At 44.1% G+C, this 20,320-nt stretch overlaps 1 protein-coding gene across 1 annotated transcript in view; it reads left to right on the forward strand.

The window, feature by feature from the left end:
• The window catches only part of Ndst4 (N-deacetylase and N-sulfotransferase 4), a 327,838-nt gene that overhangs the window by 284,535 nt on the left and 22,983 nt on the right, over nucleotides 1–20,320 (forward strand). The gene's annotated exons all lie outside the window — the stretch shown is intronic.

Consider the following 20,320-nt stretch of genomic DNA (forward strand, 5'->3'; position numbering starts at 1 on the left):
TTAAACATACTTGAGAGTAGATGACTAAAGTAATGAACACGAAGCAAGTCATAGAGTTCACAAGTTGTGATTAATGTTACTATTTCTGCAGGTCTAAGGCACTGTCATGTGTATTATCGTCATACCCTGTTAAACTTGTGCTTGAAACCACTGGCTTTTTACTTGTTTGCTCTAGTGTGTATTGTATTATTTTTACGGACTTTTTTTTTAATGGAAAATTCAAATGAAGATGCAAACATTCTCCACTTACAAAGATGTCAACATATTCTCAAGTATGTTTAATAAGGAAACAAGGAAGAAAAAACAGAATAGTAAGTTCAAAAGGGAATTATTCTAGCACATAACATTTTTTTGGATCATTTGACTTATTAGAGCAAATTGGATACACTGCCAACAAAAATGATACAAGAATGGCAGGTAGTGTTGTGGAGACAGTGTGTAATACTGAGTTCCCATCTCCATGGCTATATCAGCGATCGTATTCACATCTATAACAGCAAGCAAAGAGGAAATGGGAATTACCATCAGTTCCTTTATACAAGAAGAGTTAAATTAAATTAATTCATTTATTTTTATTTTATGTATGTGAGTATTTTACCTGCATGTGTATAGGTGCGCCTGCACAATGCCCATGAAGGTCATAAGGGGCCACTGGATTCCCTGGAAATGGTGTTGCTAGCTGTCATGTGGGTGCTCAGAACTGAACCCAGGTCCTTACAAGAGCAGCCAGTGTTCTTAACTGCTGAGCCAACTCTCCAGCCCCAGAAATCTAATTCTTTAAATGACAAAAACAAAACTCCAGAAACAAAACCAGTACTAATTAGTTGGTAAACATTTTATAGCCCATCATAATAGTCTAGACTTAGGGTATATAAATGTTATGTTTTTGTTGTTGCTACTTACTATCAAAATGAAGTCTTTGGGTATACTTTGTACTTATAAGCATAAACTTATTTATTCCACTACTTTCTTAAATATTATCAACTGCTATTTTTCTTTAGGTTTTCAATTTGCACTTTTTTATTAGCACAAGTTGAAAGAAAAAGTGCAAAATGGTAACCTTTGCATCTGTTTAATTCTTTCCATTCCTTATGTAAATTTCATTGACACCAACTACTTGAGGCTGCCTTGTCACCTAATTAAAAAGTGCAGCGTGAATACCTGCCAAGGCGTAGCCTGAGCGGCAGCCACAAAACACATTAGTGCTCCATCCCATGGGAAATTGGCTGTTCTAAAGCTGCTTAATACAGAAGTGTGTCCCAGGTGCAACAGGAATGCTATTCCCAGACTGGCTCCGTATCAGCTTATTCTCTGCTTGTAAAAGTCTTAACATTATACTTACGGGCCTTTAAATTCTTATTCCTTATTGTTTTGAGAGTAATCGCTGCAAAAAGCCCCCCCTTTTTTGTTTTGTTTTGAACTCCTATTATAGGAACAAAGCTAAAGCCTGGTGGCAGTGGGAAGGTCAAGTTCTTGCATGTGCTTTTTCTAATCGATGCATGTAAACTCCCAAGCTATCAGTCCCAATCTTCCCTCAGTCACTCTGGAGTCTCCCTATCAACAAAACCTAAGTATGATGTAGATTCTTGCTTGATGTGTGTCCAGGGGACTGCACAAAAAAGTGTAATTTCTCTGTCTGTGCCAATGTATCCAGGGTTGAAGATGTGGGAAAGTAAGTCACAATTCCTAACAGTAGGCGGCTAGCGCTTTGGTTAATTCTCGCTGTCAAAGCAGCCTGCTCCAGTTAGAAATGATGAGACCTGAACCTCAGTGACATAAACAAATCACAAAGCTGGTGGCATAAGCACTGTAGTGTCTGTTAACATGTGTCTGTTAAAGTAATGAATGGATGCTGACAACAAGTTACAGACTGTAAGAGCAGAAGTTAGGCACATCTCATCCAAGCTATTTGTTTTAGAGAAGAAACAGATGACACACAGGGAAGTGAAATAAGTCCCTTGGCTTGTTAGAGACAAGCCAGAACTAAACCCGGGCTTTCTTACTCCTGCTCGGATGCAGTTTGGTGATTTTGTGCTTAGAAAGACAAATCTTCTGTCACAGACTCTCCCTGTTGGATCGGAGAAGAATCTCATGATGTGGGAATTGACCAAACCTACAGTTTGGAAGTACATAACGAAAGCAAAGTTTTACCATCAGGAGATCTACAAACTGTAATAGCTCCTTGCTATATTAAAAGAGTGACAGTGTAAATCTCTTTTCATATTATTCCTCTCTTCACTACTTCATAACTTATTTATAATGCTGTTACTATACTTACCATCCATTATTACAGACATGTGTGCCCATCTTGTGCCTCATGTAGACCTCCGGTCTATTCACATAGCATATATGGATAGATTTTCACAGTATGTAGCACATAGTCACACCCTAGTGTAGAACAAGAGCCCCTGTCATTAACACATCATGACAGAATAGGCAAAAGCAGCATACAAAGAACAATAGCAGTGGCCCGTGGGCTTCCTGTCAGTGATTTTGAATTTGATCAATTAACAAGGAACAGCTGGCATCAAGTTCTGATCTCACTACTGGGGGATGTAGGGTAGAAGGAGCACAAGTTTGAGGCCAGCCTGGGCTAAATGGTAATTGTTGAGTCTGTGTCATAACTTTTCTCATTACTGTGACAAAATGCCCAACAGCAATACTTGTTTGGTTCCTGGTTTCAGCCTGTCCTGGCCGTGAAGGCATGGCAGAGCAGGGTTCACACTGTGGCGGGCCAGGAAACAGAGAAAGGGGGCTTCCACTTCCCATTCTGTGGTGTCTTGGCCCCAGACCATGGGATGATACTGCACACATTCAGCGCGGGCCTTTCTCCTCACTTAACTATCCCTGAGAATGATTTCACAGATAGATCCAGAAAAGTGCTGAACCTCATAGCTGATTCTAAATCCACAGAAGTTGCCAATGAAGGGAAATCACCAGGCCTGCCAGGAATATATAGAGAACCTGTCCCAATAAACCAAAGAAGGAAGGAGGGAGGAGGAAAAATAAAGAAAAATAGTCATTGGTTAACACAGGTAACAACAGAAGCCCCTTTTTACAAAAGGAAAACGATGTCCTTTGAGAAAGGGAAGCCGTCTCCTGAGGAGCTGCAGACAGCACAGTGCCTTCAAGGACAAGTGGGAGAACTTGCTCAGAAGTGAGACTAAGAAGGACAAGGCTATCAGTGGTTAATCACCCCACTCCACGGGAGAACCCGGAGGACTATGATTGTGGGGTTTGTTGGCATTGGTTTGTCTATCTTTCAGCACTTCTAATGAAATGGCCAATGCTGTATTATCACTTCATAGATCATACAAACTTTATTATCATCTTATTTTTCTAATCAAAAGTTAAGTTTTAGCATCCTGCATCTCTCTTCCTGACTCAGCACTGTTTCTTAAACTTTCAGGAATGCTTCTCAGATATGGAAATGATCCATCCTAGTCTTAATTCTTTAATCTCTAGTGAAGCACTTCACTGCTCTGGTTCTACAAACTGTCAGATTGTGACAGCTGCAGATGTTGACTAAGTCCTGGCTTTTCCATTTCCTGTCAATCAGTTGCAAATATGTTCCTGTCAAGTGTCAGACTTTCCACAAAACCACTTACTGAGACATAGTCATAGAAAAATTACCTACAGATACCTCCCTAACAAATGAAATGAACTTGCAATACTTATATACCTTATAAACTAAACTAATCACAAAAACATATTTGAACAACTCAGTCAACAAAAAAGGTTTATTTTGTGTGTGAACTATAGAAACTTCTAATGACTTGAATGCTATCCACTGAATGAATAACACTTTATTATGCATTAGACCAACTGTCTCCTAGGAGTTAAAAGACCCCTCGCCAAGTTTTTTGAGTTGGCTTCCTGCTCCCTGATGGCACATTCATACAAACACAAATATAGCACAAAGTCCTGAGGAAGGCTACAGCCATCTCATCTCAGGTGCAGTTACAGAGCAAAAGAACCACATCTGAGTTTTCCTACCACAGTATTTCTTAGGAGATGCCAACAGCATCCATTCATTTAAATAAATATGCATTTATATAGTAAGTAATGCATAGGTGTTTAGTATAAAATAGAGATACCTTGTGCTTAAAGCCCCAGTCTTAAAGTTGGCACCCACCCCAAACAAACAACCAAGTCCCCTTCCCATTATTCCTACCCTAAAGACTGGCACTTAGATTACTCTGATATTCAGTGAATTTGGCACTGAACTCTGAGAAAGAGTCTTGTACCCCAGGGGATCTGTGAAGAGAGTTCATTATGGATCAGTGCTCTCTGGAGTCTTTCCTGAAATGTTGAGGGACTCTACAGGTATCACCAGAGCACTAACAGAAACAAAATCAGAGCGGTTCACTGGTGTTCCACAAAGATGTGTGAACTGAAGACCTGAGAATAAATATACCCCTTTTATTAAAATATCTTGTCAGTGCACCTGTGTTATTTCAGTCATAAAAGACAGTAAAAGACAGAAGCCACTCCACTGTCCAATAACGTCTTGGTAAGCGGTGTTTATAGACATTTGCCAGGAAAAAATTAAATGAGCAGAAGTTTTCAAACAACGCTACTCTGTAGGGAAGGGGAAGAATCACTGTTAATAAAAAACCTTTTATAACATTTTTTCACTGGTATAGACAGGACAGCAGAAGACAAAAAGAGAGGATGTGAGGAGAAAACTACAAGCTCTGCAGTTTGCAATTAACGAAATAGTCCTTCCCCACAGCACACAGCAAAATTCCAACCATTGGGGTCTAGATATGGCCTGGTTATCTAGAACAGGTGTGTGATCCAAATGAAGCTAATTGATCTCAAGCTGGAAGTTCTACAGTGGCCTTGGCAGGGAACCTGTGGAAAAGGGAGAGAAAAAGCAGGATTTTAGAGTCACAAAAGAAATGTAGGCTTGGGATAACCAGGTCTCATAGGTAGAAAAGCCATTTTCATGGGTCTATAAAACACGGATTTCAAAAAAATGTAGGTGAGATGTTTTTAGAACCATGACCATGGCAATTTATAGAAGGAAGAATTTATTTGAGCTTACAGTTCCAGAGGGATCACAAGTCTGTCATGGCTGGGAGGCATGGTGGCAGGAGGTGGCCAGAGCAGAAAGCTGAGCATTCACATCTTCAAGGAGGCACAGGAAAAACAGCATGATCAGAGATCCCACAGGGTTTAAGAACTCTTGAAGCCCACCCATAGTCACATGCTTCCTCTGGCATTGGCCACAGCTCCTCAAGCCTCCTAAAACAGCATCACCAGCAGGCAAACTATGCAGACTTTTTGAGCTACATGGTACATTCTCATTCAAACCACCACACCACCTAAGTAAACGTCATCAGAATTGACTACCATTCCTAAGTTTTCTTTTGCTTCAGCAACTCTTCTGCTGGCAGCACTTACCTATTTACTTAACAGTAAAATTACTTCATATATTTCACATACAAAACCCTCTACCACCTTGCCCTCCCCTTGAGAGCAGCATTTTACATTTTCATAGACTGACATTCTAACCATGAACTGCTTAAAGCAATTGTAACTGTATTCCTTTCTCAAAGTTTCAGTATAGCATACTGCTAGATATGTAAACCAGCAAATTGCTGTTTATTACAATTTCAGATACGCGAACAATCAGATTGCAGAATAAGAGGGGATGTATATAAGTGCCTTTTCATTTTCTGACTTTTAAAATTAAAACAACAACAGCAGAACAAAGTGTGAAAGTTTTGTGACATGCTTAGCTTTTTTCCTGGGAGGATTCTGAACTTTAATCTGATCATTGCCAAAGCGTCTCTCTCTCTCTCTCTCTCTCTCTCTCTCTCTCTCTCTCTCTCTCAATTTAACTGCAGAGACAATCCCAGATTTGGATTCCAAATCTGAAACTGACTTACTGTGTAGCCTTCAGCAAAGCCTAAATAAAACATCTTACATCTCAGCTTCCGCAGATATAAAAAGAGGTGATATCTGTCTTGCCAAGTTACTTTGAGGATAAGAAATAATCTATGTCAAGCAAAAGCCTGGAATGCAGAAAGTGATCAATAAAGTTGATATTGTGTTCATAGGCACTGAAATAATCAGACAATATCAGGAAAGTCATCAAACTAAAAGTCTAAACAATCGTTACCTGAAAATAAAATAAAAAATGCAAAAGGGTCTGTCAGTAAAGTTACAGTCAACAGACAAAGGGCAGAACATGCCAGGAAAAAAGGTAACAGCAGATGTGCAAGAGGCTAGAAAGTTTATGTCAAAGTGAAAATTAATAATATTGCTTAAGCACACTGGTTGTTTCAACTGCATTTTAAAAATTTTACTTTATGCATATGAGTATATTGCCTGCATGTGTATAAGTAGTGCATTTGTATTGTACAGTGTCCATGGAGGACAAAAGATGGCATCAGTTCCCCTGGAACTGGACTTAAGGGCAGTTTTTACCTGCCATGTTGGTGCTGGGATTCGAACTTGGGTCCTCTGCAAGATTAGCCAGCGCTCTTCACCACTGAGCCATCTCTCTAGCCCCTGAGCTGCATTTAAAGCACCCCACAGCAGAATATTCTTGTTTAATTAAGGAATGTATTGATCCACATTGTGTCCCAGGCTCCTTATCTTCCCACAGAAAAGAGCCCTCAACCATATTAGATTACAGCTGATGTTCTAACAATGACATTAAAATACACCTTAGTTGAAACAAGATAAAAATGCAGTTCTCATTTCTGTAATTGCCCCAAACTGAACAGCATAGGAAACACAGGCAACCCTCTTCCAGTCAATGTCCAGTGCCCCAGGCCAGTAAGTGCTCTCACCTATGGTTTCCAACTCTGGGTACAGGTACAAACGTTCCTCGACTGTGTAAGCCCAGTGTGTGAGTGTAGTGTCTGCATGTGTGTAAGTGCACCCATGTCCTGCAATTCCCATGGAGGTCAGAAGAGAGAGTTGAATTCCCTGGAACTGGACTTACAGTTGTTAGCTGCCCTGTGGGTGCTAGGATTTGAACCTGGGCTTTCTGCAAGAGGAGCCAGTGCTCTGAACCACTAAGTCATCACTCCAGCCCCTCCACTTGTTCTTATAATGGCTCACTTCAGGTGGGCAGTTTTCCCAGGATGCTGAGAATACACTTCCTGGGGAAACATAGAAGTTGTTCATTGTGAGAGTCTGTGGCTTCTTGCTGCTTTTAGACAAATTGTAGCCAATACTTTCTTTCCTGCTTTGTCTTCTTTTCTGGATCTCCCTCACCTTGGGAGCATTCTTTCATTAGTAAAAGGCTTACCTGCGAGTCAGGTACTGTCTCAGGACCAGATGAACAGCAGTTGTATTTTGCTCTGCTGGCTCTCCTCTTAAAAGTTTCTCTAGAAATTATGTCAGAAAAAGACATATCTGAATAAAGATGATTCAATTTGTGAGTTAAAGACACTGTGGTTCTTTGATCTGGCTAGAAAATAGTACTTTTCAGATAATGACTGTTGTCCTTTGTAATCTACAGTTATCCCAGGTACAGAGCATGCCTGCCTTAACCTAGTAGACTGATGTGTCACTAAATTTTCCCCTTCCCGCTGGGAGATCCGCCCTCAGTCAGGGACTCAAGGTCCTGACAAGGCTTGACAAACCTGCATAAGACATTCTATTTGGATTTTGCATAGTTTATGTGATATTTGGGAGGGGTTGGCTTACAAAGACATGGATGCTTATGGCTTTTCCTTTTCCATATTTGAACTGCATGCACCATCCACCGCCTACATGCAGTCTTCACCAGCTTCTCGTGTGCAGCCAGCTTTTTGTGTGCAGCTGCTCACATCCCCCCCTCCCCCTAGCTTGCTGTTTGCCCATGCTTAATATGGCCGCAGCACCACCCTTTTTTCCTAGTGTGCTCAGTGTCACTAACATTCACCTGGATCAACTCCAGTTTTTTTCAGAGGAATATCTGGGTAACAACTGAGTGCCAAACAAAGTCTCCCCATTCTTACTTCACAGTAAATATTTTACTTTCTTCCTCCTACTAGGGTAGTAATCTGTTGCGGGTTCTCCTCAGGCCAGCTGTGAAGACCCTAACCTGGATAGGGTCCCCTGCCGATTAGGGGGTAAGAGGCGTGGAGTCACAGCACACAGACCCAGGGAGTCAGGTAGAAGCAAGCATTAGGCGAGGTGCTGCAGGCTCGTTTAATGCAGGAGGAGGCACACCTTGTATCTCCCTTTTCTCCGCCCCCAAGTCCCTTTAGCCAGCATATTGTTTTCTGATTGGTCCGTGCCGTGCAGTCTATCAGCAGTCACTGGTCTCACAAGCAGGGTACGGAGGCATGGGCTCTTTGTGGCTGGCTATTTGCGGACCAAGAAGTGAAGTGAACTCTCATTGAATCCCAGGGCTCTGGGTCCGTGCCATCTTTGAGGCCTCCTGCTACATTTCCACCTCAGGATGACCCCAGGATCATGGACTGTACCTGTCTTAGGTTGTCCTATTCAGGCATGAACCTTACCTGTCATTGGAGCATGGACATATACGTCCATGTCCTGGCTTAGGTTGACTCAGCCCAACAGGATCTTACCCGTCATTGGCTACCAGCCCTCCAAGGGGTATCATCCCGGGGGATCAGTCAAGGTGGGGAATTATCTGTGGGGGGTCACTCCCTCTCCTCATGGGTCATTGGCCACTGGTCCATGAGGACAAAAGGAGCAGAAGCTACGAGAGGGGTCAGGATGGCTAGTGAGCACTGACGGAAGAAAGCCCTTCCGGGGAGGCAGGTTCAACAATGCAAACAGCTCCAGACTCAGTGAAACAGCTCTAGCTTCAGTGAAACAGCTCCATTTATTCAGTGGGAGAACTAGGGAAAATATAGTGTGGAGGCAGTAGCCAATGCCTCAGCTGATAGGTGCTCATAGTATGCTTTATTTACATGTGGCAGTGGGCTCCTATTGTCCAACTACCAGGCAATGCCTGATTATCATATAGAAAAAACCTGGGGGTAGATTTTACTCCAGGTAACTATGCCAAAGGTCATGTTCCAAATAAGGTCAGGCATCCGTGCTTGGTGGCACTTTCCAGGTAAGTCAGGAAGACAGCAGGAGGCCCCTTGCTCAGAAGGGGAGTCCTTCCATATGGCACTGAGCCCCTTAGAGATATCCTGACATGGAGGACTACAACCCTAACAGTAGGGTTCCCCAACAATTATCTGTAGGAGGCCTCATACATTTGTGTAAGCCAAGTCTGTCAGGATGCATAGGGCGGGTAGAAATCATCTTTATGTATTGCTCAGAGGGCCTAATACACCGAGTGATTGAATTTTCTCTGACTGTGGTAACAAAGAACAAGGCACTTAAAAAGTAGAAAGAGAAGAATAATTATGCCTGTCAGGAGTAGGTAAGTGACGATCCAAGACGGGTCAAACAGTGCTTTTAGATTAGACCAGATTTTCTCTAAGAACCCTGAATTGATGTCCATTGTGGGGGCGTGGGTATAATTTAGAGCAATAATTTGATTAGTTAGTAATATAAAGTAAGAAACTTTTGATTCCAGTGGCCATGAATATAGTGTGCGAGTTGTAGGCACACTCTAGTAATATTCTGTACTTTATAGGGGGTGAGACAAAGTGACCTAAAGCAAGGGTCACAAGCTAGCAGAGCCATGTCTTTGGTAATTGCTAGCTCTTCATTTAAGAGATCAATTTGTTGTTGTAACACATTAATTGCCTGGTGAAGATGTTGATTGATAAGGGACTGAGTGTGAAAGGTAGAGGAGGTTCTGGACACAGCCTCATTGAGTGTCTCCACAGTGGTGGAGGATTGGGTGATAGCCACTGCAGCGGTGGCAGCCAAACCTAATGTAAGGATGATGGCTGAGATGAGAGCGGCAGTGACCCCGAAATCCCGCTTTAAGTGGGAGGCTTGTGACAAGACTGTCTGCTCTATAAGGGTGATAGCATGGAAGTGGGTTGCATTGGTGACTGGAACCCAAAGGGCTGCGGGTTCATGCATAAAGAGAACTATGTGAGTGGAATGGTTCCAGCAAGCTGCCAGTACACAGGTGGTGTTGGTATCGGAGCAGTTGCATTGTCCCTGAGGGTCGGAGGTAACATTGGCTAGCAAGAAGGCAAACAGGGGCCACACACAAATGGGGGTAGGGGGCCAGGATGTTGTGTGATCAATGGATGTAAGAATTTTGTTTTGTTTTCGGCACAAGTAGAGGGATAGGTGTTAGTGTAAGCACTGTTGGAAAGCTGAAGGCCCTGCTGTGCCAGTAACGGCCTCATGTCCATGCAGGCGTGCGGACCACAGAGGTCCCAGTTATAGAGTATTGATTCATGGTTGGTATGGGAGATCTTAATGCCACAGAGATAGATGGGGGCCAATTGTCTCCAAGATCCTAGGGGGTGATTAGAGGGGGAGTGGCTGAAGCAGCAAAAGGGAGGGATGGCATGGTTGGGTTTAGGGTGGCATCTCTGCCATGGTATAGGGAGCGTGAGGGAAAAGGGTGCAAGGGAGTGTATGCGTGGGCAGTTGGGGAGCAGTGGGTATAGAATGGCAGGGCAAAATGGGGGCAGAGGGGTGGCAGCCCCCTCCACCTCCCCTGTTAGTATTGTCCCCAGTGCAGCAAGGACCAAGGTTACATCGGTGTTGTTGAAGGTAGGGGAAAGGCCCTGGAGTTGAAGCATGTAACCCGAGGAGACACTGCCAATATAATCTTGGACGGTCAGGTTAAACAGCCCAAGGCATGAGGATGCATTGCTGGTAGTGAAGCATAGAGAGTTATTTAGGGGCCAGGAGCCATTGAGTGATTCCCAGGAAGTAACTGGGTCCATGGTGAGGAGGCCAAGTGTGGAATTAGTTGAATAGAGGGTAGGGAAGGCTGGGGAATGAAGCAATAAGGGCAAGAGTATAGGTGGGGAGGGGACCAAGGCCCAGAGATCATGGGCCATGGCAGGGGCAGGGAAGAGCAAACCAATTATCCAGATAGCGGCAAGGTCTCTGGGTCCTGGGGGTCAAGTTGGTCGGGTTCTGGTCTCACATCTCTCGCTGGAACCCATACTGGCTTTGTTTCTGTCTGAGGAAACTCACAAGCACAGCCTCACACTCTTGTTAACAAGGGGGCTGGTGGTTGCCATTGGCATGTTATGGGGTCCTTCCATCTCACTAGTGGCAGAGGTATAGGCTTAGGTATGGTGGCCCAGTGTTTGTAAGCTGGGCTCAACCCATTTTCGTCGAAGGACAGGAAATTAATACTGAATAGAGCTTCAATTAGAGCCAGGTGCGGGTCCCTTTTAGACTCAGGGGTAGCAAATTTTTGTAATGTTTCTTTGAGGATCCTATTTGCCCGCTCCACAATGGCCTGTCCCTGTGGATTATAAGGGATGCCAAGGGAGTGGCTAATTTTCCATGTTGACAGGAATGATTGGAATTGTAGAGAGATGTAAGCTGGCCCATTATCAGTTTTTAGGGTTCATCGCACTCCCATTACCAGCATTGCTGATCTGACTGTCTTAATGGTGTGTGAGGCCTTTTCACCGGTTTGAGCGATGGTGAAAAGAAAGGAGGAGTAGGTGTCAACAATGACATGGACATACTTAAGATTACCAAAGGAGTTGTAATGGGTGCCATCCATTTGCCAGAGGGCATTGTGGAAGGAGACCATGTGGGTTAACTCCATATCGATTGAGGGGGCCTAAGGGAGCAAGGGGTGCACATGTAATGCAAGATCTGCTCAGATGTTTGCATTGAGAGATGGGTAGGTTGGGTAGAAGGCAGTGCAGACTGAGAGGAGAAAGGTGAAATTGTTGGTGTAAGGCTCTGGTTTGTTCTAGTAGGGGAACCTCTACGGACATAATAAGTTTATCTACTTTGTCATTTCCCTTCGCCAAGATCCCGGGGAGCTTGGTGTGTGATCTTATGTGGGAGATGTGCCAGAGCCATTGTCTGTTATCTAAGATAATCTGGAGAGCTCTCATCGTTCTAGTGATGGGATCCTTATGGCCTTTTACTCGAGCAAAAGGAAGACATCTGAGGGCATGAACCGCATACTGACTGTCAGAGAATATATTGAGCAGCTCAGTCTGGCAGACTTGGAAGATTTTTAACAGGGCCAGGAGCTCCCCCAACTGGACAGAGCCGGGATTGGCTTGTACATAACAGGTGTCATCCTTTCCCATGCACTGAATGACAGCACCATGACGGGACTTATTGGCATCTGAGAAGGCTAGCATGGCTAAAGGTAGGGGGTTTTTGCAGGGGGAAGTGTGTGGCTGAGTGGTGATTTCCAAACAGGCCAAGCTGGCCAGTCACTTATCTGGGGGTGTGTGGTTATCCAACTCCCCCGTGAACCCGGACATCATTAGTTGGAAAGCCAGAGAGTCTGCCCATAATGTTTGGGAATGCTTAAGAGGAAAGGGCAGCATAATTTTGTCAGGTTCCTTTCCGAATATGCACCTGGCTGTTTGTCGGGCCTTAATTGCTAACTTGAAGGCAATATCATACTTAGAGCTAAGCCTAGTTAGGTCTGAGGTAGCCAGGTGGATCCACACCAGGGGGTACCATTTAGTCCATTTTAGTCCAGAGGATTAAGGCCACTAGTGGTTCTGCTGGGTCATGACGTTGGAGTGACTCAGACCAGAGTATATGATCTATCTTATTAAGAAGATCCGTAGCTGACTGGGTGAGAGGGATCCTTGAAGTTGGTGAATTATGGCCTTCCAGCAGGGAGAACAAGGCCCAGAATTCCAAGTCAGGGACTGGTATAAATTGTGTGAGCCAGTTTATAGTCCCACAGAGTTCTTGGAGCTCCATCAAGGTATATACAGTTTTTTGAAAGATGGAAAGGTTAAGAGGTTTAATTACAGTATCTATTTGGTAGCCAAGGAATGTGAAAGGTTGGATGTATTGTAACTTGTCTCATGCAATGTGGAGACCTGGACATTCTAAATCAGCAATCAGACTGGGTATTGCAACCTGTAAAGTATTGTGAGATTTGTGTGCTAACAGTATGTTGTCCAAATAGTGGATGACAATTAGGTCCTTGGGGATTTTGGTTAAGGCCTTATTAACATATAATTAACAGATTGTGGGGCTATTTTTCATACCTTGTGGTAATAACTTCCATTGGTATCTCTTGACTGTTCTTTGAAAGTTGGGCTCCCATATTGTGAAGGCAAAGTGAGGTGTATCTTGTTTCTGCGAGGGGGATTTGGAAAAAACAATCTTGGATATCAAGTACTATGATACGATGGGATGGGGGGATAGCTGTAGGGTGTGGTAAGCCCACTTGTAGTGAGCCCATCTTTTCCATCTGGGCATTGACTGCTCTAAGATCTTGGAGGAGTCTGTATTTCCCCGATTTCTTTTTAATAACAAATATAGGGTTATTATGTTTACTGAGAGAGGGCTCGATGTGGCCAAGCCTCAATTGTTCAGCTACCAAATTTTTGAGGGCAGATAATTTAGGTTCTATTACAGGACAGTGGTCCACCCAAATGGCATCATTAGAGAGCCTGGTGATTTGGATGACCTCAGGGACCAAGACTGGAGTCGATCCTGGGCAGGCAGTGGCGCTTAGGATAGAGCGGCATCATATCATTATAAACGACATGGTCATCTATGGTAAGAACTGTGCCCATATCCTCTAGGACGTCTCGACCCCACAAGTTACGGGGAACGCCCTCTACTATGGGGGTAACTGAGCCCTGGTTTCCATCCAAGTCCTTCCAATATACTGGATGTGTGACCAGCTTGGTACCTTGTGTGCCGCCAACTCCTTTTATTGGCAGGCCTGGCCGGTATTTCCAATGAGGGAATTTAAGGGATTCAGTTTCTGATATAATGGTCCCTGTGTCTACTAGGCCCTTTATGGCAGTTCCATCTAGGAACAGGGTCATTAGTGGGGAGTAGTTGAAGATTGGGAGAGTCCATAATATCTGTCTCATTTCCCCTCTTGTGGATGAGGCTGAGGGGTGCCCCTGGTGGAGTTTAAAGGAGCCGAGTCTGGTTGAGGCTGTGACCTACAGTCTTTAGCAGTGAGTCTTGGGGCAGACTGTACCTCTTGGGAAGTGGCTATGAAAGTGGCCAAGCCCCTCACAGTTCCAACAGCCTTCCCTCGTGCCAAAGTGGGCAGGTTTTCCTTGAGACAAAAGAGTCTCCAAAGAGGCGGTCAAAGCCTCAATAGGGCCCACCGTAGGGTCCAAGTCTCTAGTAGCAAGTACCCATTTGTGAATGCTATCATTGCAGACAGGCGCGATAGCATTACGAGTAGGAATGTTTAGTCCCTCCCAAGTTAATTATTTGATAAGCACCTCTCAGGTGGGTCCAGACTCCACCCTCCACTCTACTGCCTCCGCGACACAGGTAAGGAAGTCTGTGAAGGACTCCCCTGACTGTTGAATCAAATTACGGAGAAAGACTTGTGGGTCACAGGGGGAGCAACATTTAAGGGCCTTAAAGGCCAAGTCAGAAACTTGTTGAAAATAGGCATGGAGGCCAATAGTAGACTGGGAGATGGGGTCAGCATATTGTCCACATCCCATGAGCATGTCCAATGTAATGTTGAGGCCATGTTGGAGATTTAGGCTTGCCTGGCTTTCAGCCTGATCATCATAGGCTGCGCACCAGTTTAGAAAGGCTGGGGGTTCTAAGACTGCCTTTAGTAAGCTATACCAATCATAGTGGGTTTGTAACTGTAAGGAAGAACCTGGCGAAGAACCTGTTTGAAATATGGGGAGCCAGGGCCCGATTGCTCAGCTGCCTTGTGGATAAGAACGAGGTCAGCAAGTGGTGTGGGCAGCCATGGACGCTGTGCCGCATCGGGGCCAACGTTAACCAGAAATGCGGACAAAGGTGGGTGAGGCTTTAAGGAGGGCGGTCTAGGAGGGAGAGGCACATTAGCAGGGGAAGGGGTGGGATGGTTACTGAGTGGGAGAGAGGGTAACTCCTTCCATGGGTAATGAGGTAGGGGAATTTGGGGGAATGGTAGCTCTAGGAGAGTATCCTGAGATATAGGCAAAGGATCTCCTTCCTTATTGGAAGTGGGTGCAGAGGTGGCATCCACCTCTGGGTCCAGGGGGTCCAGGGGGGTCCGGGGGTCTGTGGTCAAAGTAATAGCCAGATCTACACTAGATTGCTCCTGACAGTGTTTGTTCTAGGCCGAGATGACTTCCTCAGGAGAGGAGGATTTAAGGCTAGCAGAGATGGCTAGGAGGATCAGTACGAATGATGAGGGGGGAGTGATCCCTGACCCGACCTCCCTTTTTTGGGCCAGGAAGAGGACCCACATCCACGTGTCAGGGTCCCACATGTTTTCAGGGGAGACCCATGGAGACAAATTAGTGGCTTCATCCCAAAAGTGTTTGATATGTTTTGGTTTTACTTTCAACCCTCTGGTTTTAAGGAGCACCTTGAGTGCTTCTGGTTTTAAGGAACACTTTTAGTGCTGCCATTTGTGGTTCCCTGCATTGTGGTGGTAAATTGCTCATTGTGGGAGGGTCTCGCAAAGGGGAATTTGCCACAAAAGTAGAAGATGAGGGTGACTACCAAGAGGACACAAAGGAAGCAAAGAAGCACTGTGAGCTACTCGGATGTAAACTGCCCCAACATGTAAAGGTGTATCGGATCCAAATGTCTTGTGCTCAGTGAGGGACTTCTGGAGGCCATGACACCTCCAGCCGTATGCTCACACAATGTCTCCAGGACAGGCAACAGTGTGGCCTGAAGCCTGGACTCTGAGTTCGGGGTGGATCAGCCCTTATGTGAACTCACCGGGAAGAGCTGAGAGGGGGGAGGTGCCAACGTGGTCTTCGGGACCACGTGGCAGAGTGTGCCTCCCTGATCTAATGAACTAGTCCAACAATAAAGATGACAGACAGGGTGGAGGCAACAGAGCAGGGGGCTACTCGCTTACCCTCGAGCAGCCGAAGAAACAGACAAGACCAGGGGCCTACTTACCGAACGAACCGAGGTTCTGGGTGTCACCAACACCATGGGTAGGAGTCCCTATTCAGGCGCCAGGTGTTGTGGGTTCTCCTCAGGCCAGCTGTGAAGACCCTAACCTGGATAGGGTCCCCTGCCGATTAGGGGGTAAGAGGCATGGAGTCACGACACACAGACCCCGGGAGTCGGGTAGAAGCAAGCACTAGGCGAGTGGTGCAGGCTCATTTAATGCAGGAGGAGGCACACCTTATATCTCCCTTTTCTCTACCCCCAAGTCCCTTTAGCCAGCATGTCGTTTTCTGATTGGTCCGCGCCATTCAGTCTGTCAGCAGTCACTGGTCTCACGAGCAGGGTACGGAGGCGTGGGCTCTTTTTGGCCGGCTATTTGCAGACCAAGAAGTGAAGTGAATTCTTGCTGAATCCCAGGGCTCTGGGTCCACACCATCTTTGGAGGCCTCCTGCTACAGTAATCCATTTCTAGGCTTGCCTGTCCTAGCCTCCTGCTAGCAGAGAGGATCCAAAGTGACCAAACATTCAGTATGGTGACCCTCTTATCATGTCCCCGCAATAGGTGCACCCCTCTTTTTAATACACAGAACTTAAAGTCATAGGGGTGAAATAGCACAGAATTTTCAAATAGGTCATTGAGAATAACTATGAATAGGTACATTCCTATATCCATCCTTTAACTCCTAGATTTAGCTACCATTACCCATTGACATTGACAATACAGTACCAACTAATGGTTTTTGCTTTAAAGAATACACTGTGTCTCCAAACTTGAGCCTCAACTGTGTTTTCTAAAAGAATTTGCAGTATACTAGTTTCTGATAGTAGGTTATATTGATAGAACCATGGCCATATGGACATGGTCACATTTTCATTACCAGCATGCTTTAGCACTATTATGTACATGCTAACAAGTGAGACACCGTGAGCCCACCACTCTGGTAGCCAAGGCCAGCGGGCTACAAAATAAATGCATACTTTCAAAGAGTGTCAAGCCCCAATCTGGATGAAGCATTCACTGCCCTTTTCAGGATTGAATTGTCGCATATAATCTGTTTTACACCAAGTGACATGCTATTGCTATTTCTGGGAATGAGAAATTGTGTCTTTTGGCATGAGGTCAAGCATTCAGCAGCAGTAGTTAGAGGAGACAAGAGGAGAAAGAAACCCCTCCATGGCTGTGCAATTGTGAGCCGGTATATCGGCACTGGGATAATGAGAATAGAGATTAGGTAACAGCTGGTACTTCTTAGAACAGCTGAACCATACCTGTCCACGTGGCTGTGGAGACTCTCTCTGTATTGGATGGTCTCTGGTGTATTGAATGCAGAGGCACAGGAAATCACACTGTTACTACCTCCAACATCCTAACTTGTTTTTTCAAATTGTCTCATAACATACCTTATGTCATCTGTCATTCCCTACTAGTCTGTAGCTTTGGTACTAGTCTGTCCAAAAAAAAAACAAACAAAAAACCAGATTTCAAACTGTACTACCCCAAACTCTGCCAATTTGAAGGTTTCCATTAACCACTAGTTTTAGGAACCCCTACCTTATATCCAGATCATTTTAGGCCTTCTATCGACACATGTGTCAACCCATAAATTAGCTCTACATCAGCAGATTAAGGAAAACCTATCAGGAAGCTGCAGAAATGAGCAGATTGAGAACCACCAATAGAAAAGTGTAGGTGACAGGGGCACATAGGATATATTTGTCAGTGCTGCTTGGATCTGTTTGAGATCAATCCCAGACACATCACTTCTGTCTTAAAAGGAATTACTGGTGGTTACAACTAGAATTATGGTTTGGTGGGATGTGAGTACTGGTTTCTGATAGGTGAGAATGACTACATGATCACATCAATCAATGACAGGAAACAATCACTTTCTTTTAGAGTTTGCCAATGTGCCAGAACCTACTTGCATCTTCTGCTTCAGATGACACACTGCTGCAGAGGCTGAGGGGGTGAGGGCATGCATTGGGGTCTCACTCTAGTGGCTTGTCAGCAACTTGACTTGGCAATAAATGCCAAGGTGCAATGAGTCTTCCAGAATACATATGCCACCTTCAAACCCCAAAGACGTTGATGAAGTGCCACCCTCCTTTTTATCTGTAAGAGTAAAAGGTAGGAATTTGCCTTTGCCATGGACTTTCCCAGTATGCTCCAGGCATCTTCAGCTCTACAAATTTCAGGAGTAGTAATGCCTCAAACTTGGCAGACTTGGATTCCATCCTCTCTCTTTACTCTGGTTTGGACTGGTTGGGGGAGTATTTTCAGTTCATTTGCCAGCTGTACTTGGACTTACAATCTTCCAGGATCCACCGCTGCTGCTTAGGGAGCTGGGATCTTAGGTGTCCACTGCCATACCAGCTTTTATCATCTCAAGTGCATGTTTCTGAGCCAGGTAGACAGGGTGTTCCCTTGCTACTTATCAGGTGCAGTGAACATCAAGGATCAGTACAGTTGGCAATCGTGAGGTTCTGCAGGACCCCTGAACCATCGGGTTCCTACAGATCTGCTGCAGTAAGCATCATGGATCAGTACAGTTGTCTAGCACGGGGCTCTATAGGACCCCTGGATTATCTCCTCTTCAATCTAGATGAGGAATTATCTTGAAACACTTTTGAAATATATATACCAAAATGTTATTTGGAGAAAATAATTTTTATCAAACCTATTTTTAAATGTTAAAAGCATGTTGCAAACCAGACCCGGTAACATATATCATAATTCCAACATTATGGAAGGTCAAAGCAGGAGTATCACTTGAGTCTAAATGTGTGAGGGCATCTCAGACAATACAGATCATTAATTAATAAACTAACTTTAGAGAAAAAGCATCTTGAAATAATATTTTCTCTTCTTTAGTGCCATTATCCCTCTCCTCTTTTTTGTTTTGTTTTGTTTTGTTGTTTTGTTATTTGTTGTTTTGTTTTGTTGTTTTGTTGTTTTTTGAGACAGGGTCTCCCTGTGGCCCCTGCTGGTCTGGAACTCGCTATGTACACCAGGCTGGCCTCCATCTCACAGAGATCTTCCTGCCTTTACCTCCTGAATACAGATATTAAAAGGATGTGCCACCGCACTTATTTTATCCTCTTATTTTTAATTTTGTTTTTATTTATATTTTTTTCAGTTTAGAAAAGATCTGTTGAGAGCCATTCATCTAGCAAGTGCTCTACTAGACTCTGGAAATGCAACAAGGAATGCCACAGGCTCTTAAAAAAAAAAAAAACTTTATTTATGCATATAAGGTGTTTTGATCAAATCCATGTCCACTCCCTCCCCTCCAACATTCCTCCCTCTGAAGAGGTAGCCCTAAAATCTTTTAAGGACTAGATACAAGCTCCAGCCACACTTCCCAGCCGACTAGTCGAGCCTTGGAAGACAAAAGAAAAATGAGGAAGAACCCAATAGAGGGATGCTTTTGGAAGCCCTCGTCAAGAAACTCCAATGGACTCTCATATGAACATTTAAAAATTGCCCTATTCTGACTTTTTTCTAGTTCCTTGTCTAGAACTTGTAATGTTAATTACTTTTGCCTTTACTTCTCCTTCACATCTCCCATTCGTGATTCAAGGACTTTCTTCTCCCCTTAGAGACAAGAGTTACACAATTTGGGAGTCTTTTAGATAGACCCACTGAAGGGATACTCCAGTTGCCTCACCCTGCGTCCCTGCTCAGCATGGAAGAAACCAGAGCAGTTGGCGTCCCTGTTCCCTATTGGCAATATGGGTAGCCCATTCAGAGGATGGCGTGATAAGAATAGGAGGTAGGAATTGGCAAGGCAGTTAGGGTAAAAAGACCCCAAAGAAATGTAGCCAGTTTCTGGCCTAAAACTCAAAATGTCCTTGGGCCAAAAATGTCAAAAGTATTTGGGAGCTTGTATCTAATCCTCTTATTTTTAAAATAAAAACTTTAAACTCAAATAAGATTTTAAGTGGAATAAAAGGTTTCAGTTTTGCATTCTTTAACAGAACAATGCAAGTCTATTTGTGTAAACATCTCTTGACATATCTTTCATTGTTAATTGGATAAAGGTCTGTTTGGTGCTTGAATGAATATCAAAAAGTCTATGATTTTACCTGTATTTGGCAGGCTGATAGAAAAAAATCAAATTAAAAAACAACACATCTGACAAATACTATCTTAAGAAATATTTCTCAATGAAAGTCTTCTTGAGTGGAAAATAAAATATCTGGCCTCTAATATTTAGGTGTTTGCATATGCAAAAGAATAAACTGAAACTAAATCAAGCAAGGTTCTGTCATATTAAAGCCTCACTGATCTGTCATAAGGCACAAACCCCCAATAGAGCAGCATACCATTAGCACCTTGTGAGTCATCACAGTTACCATGGCAGGACTGATTTGAGGCTGTGCTCTGTCCAGCCTTGGGTGGGAGAAAAGACTA

This window comes from Nannospalax galili, unplaced genomic scaffold (genome assembly GCF_000622305.1).
Source record: "Nannospalax galili isolate Female #2095 unplaced genomic scaffold, S.galili_v1.0 scaffold1214, whole genome shotgun sequence".
Taxonomy (NCBI): domain Eukaryota; kingdom Metazoa; phylum Chordata; class Mammalia; order Rodentia; family Spalacidae; genus Nannospalax; species Nannospalax galili.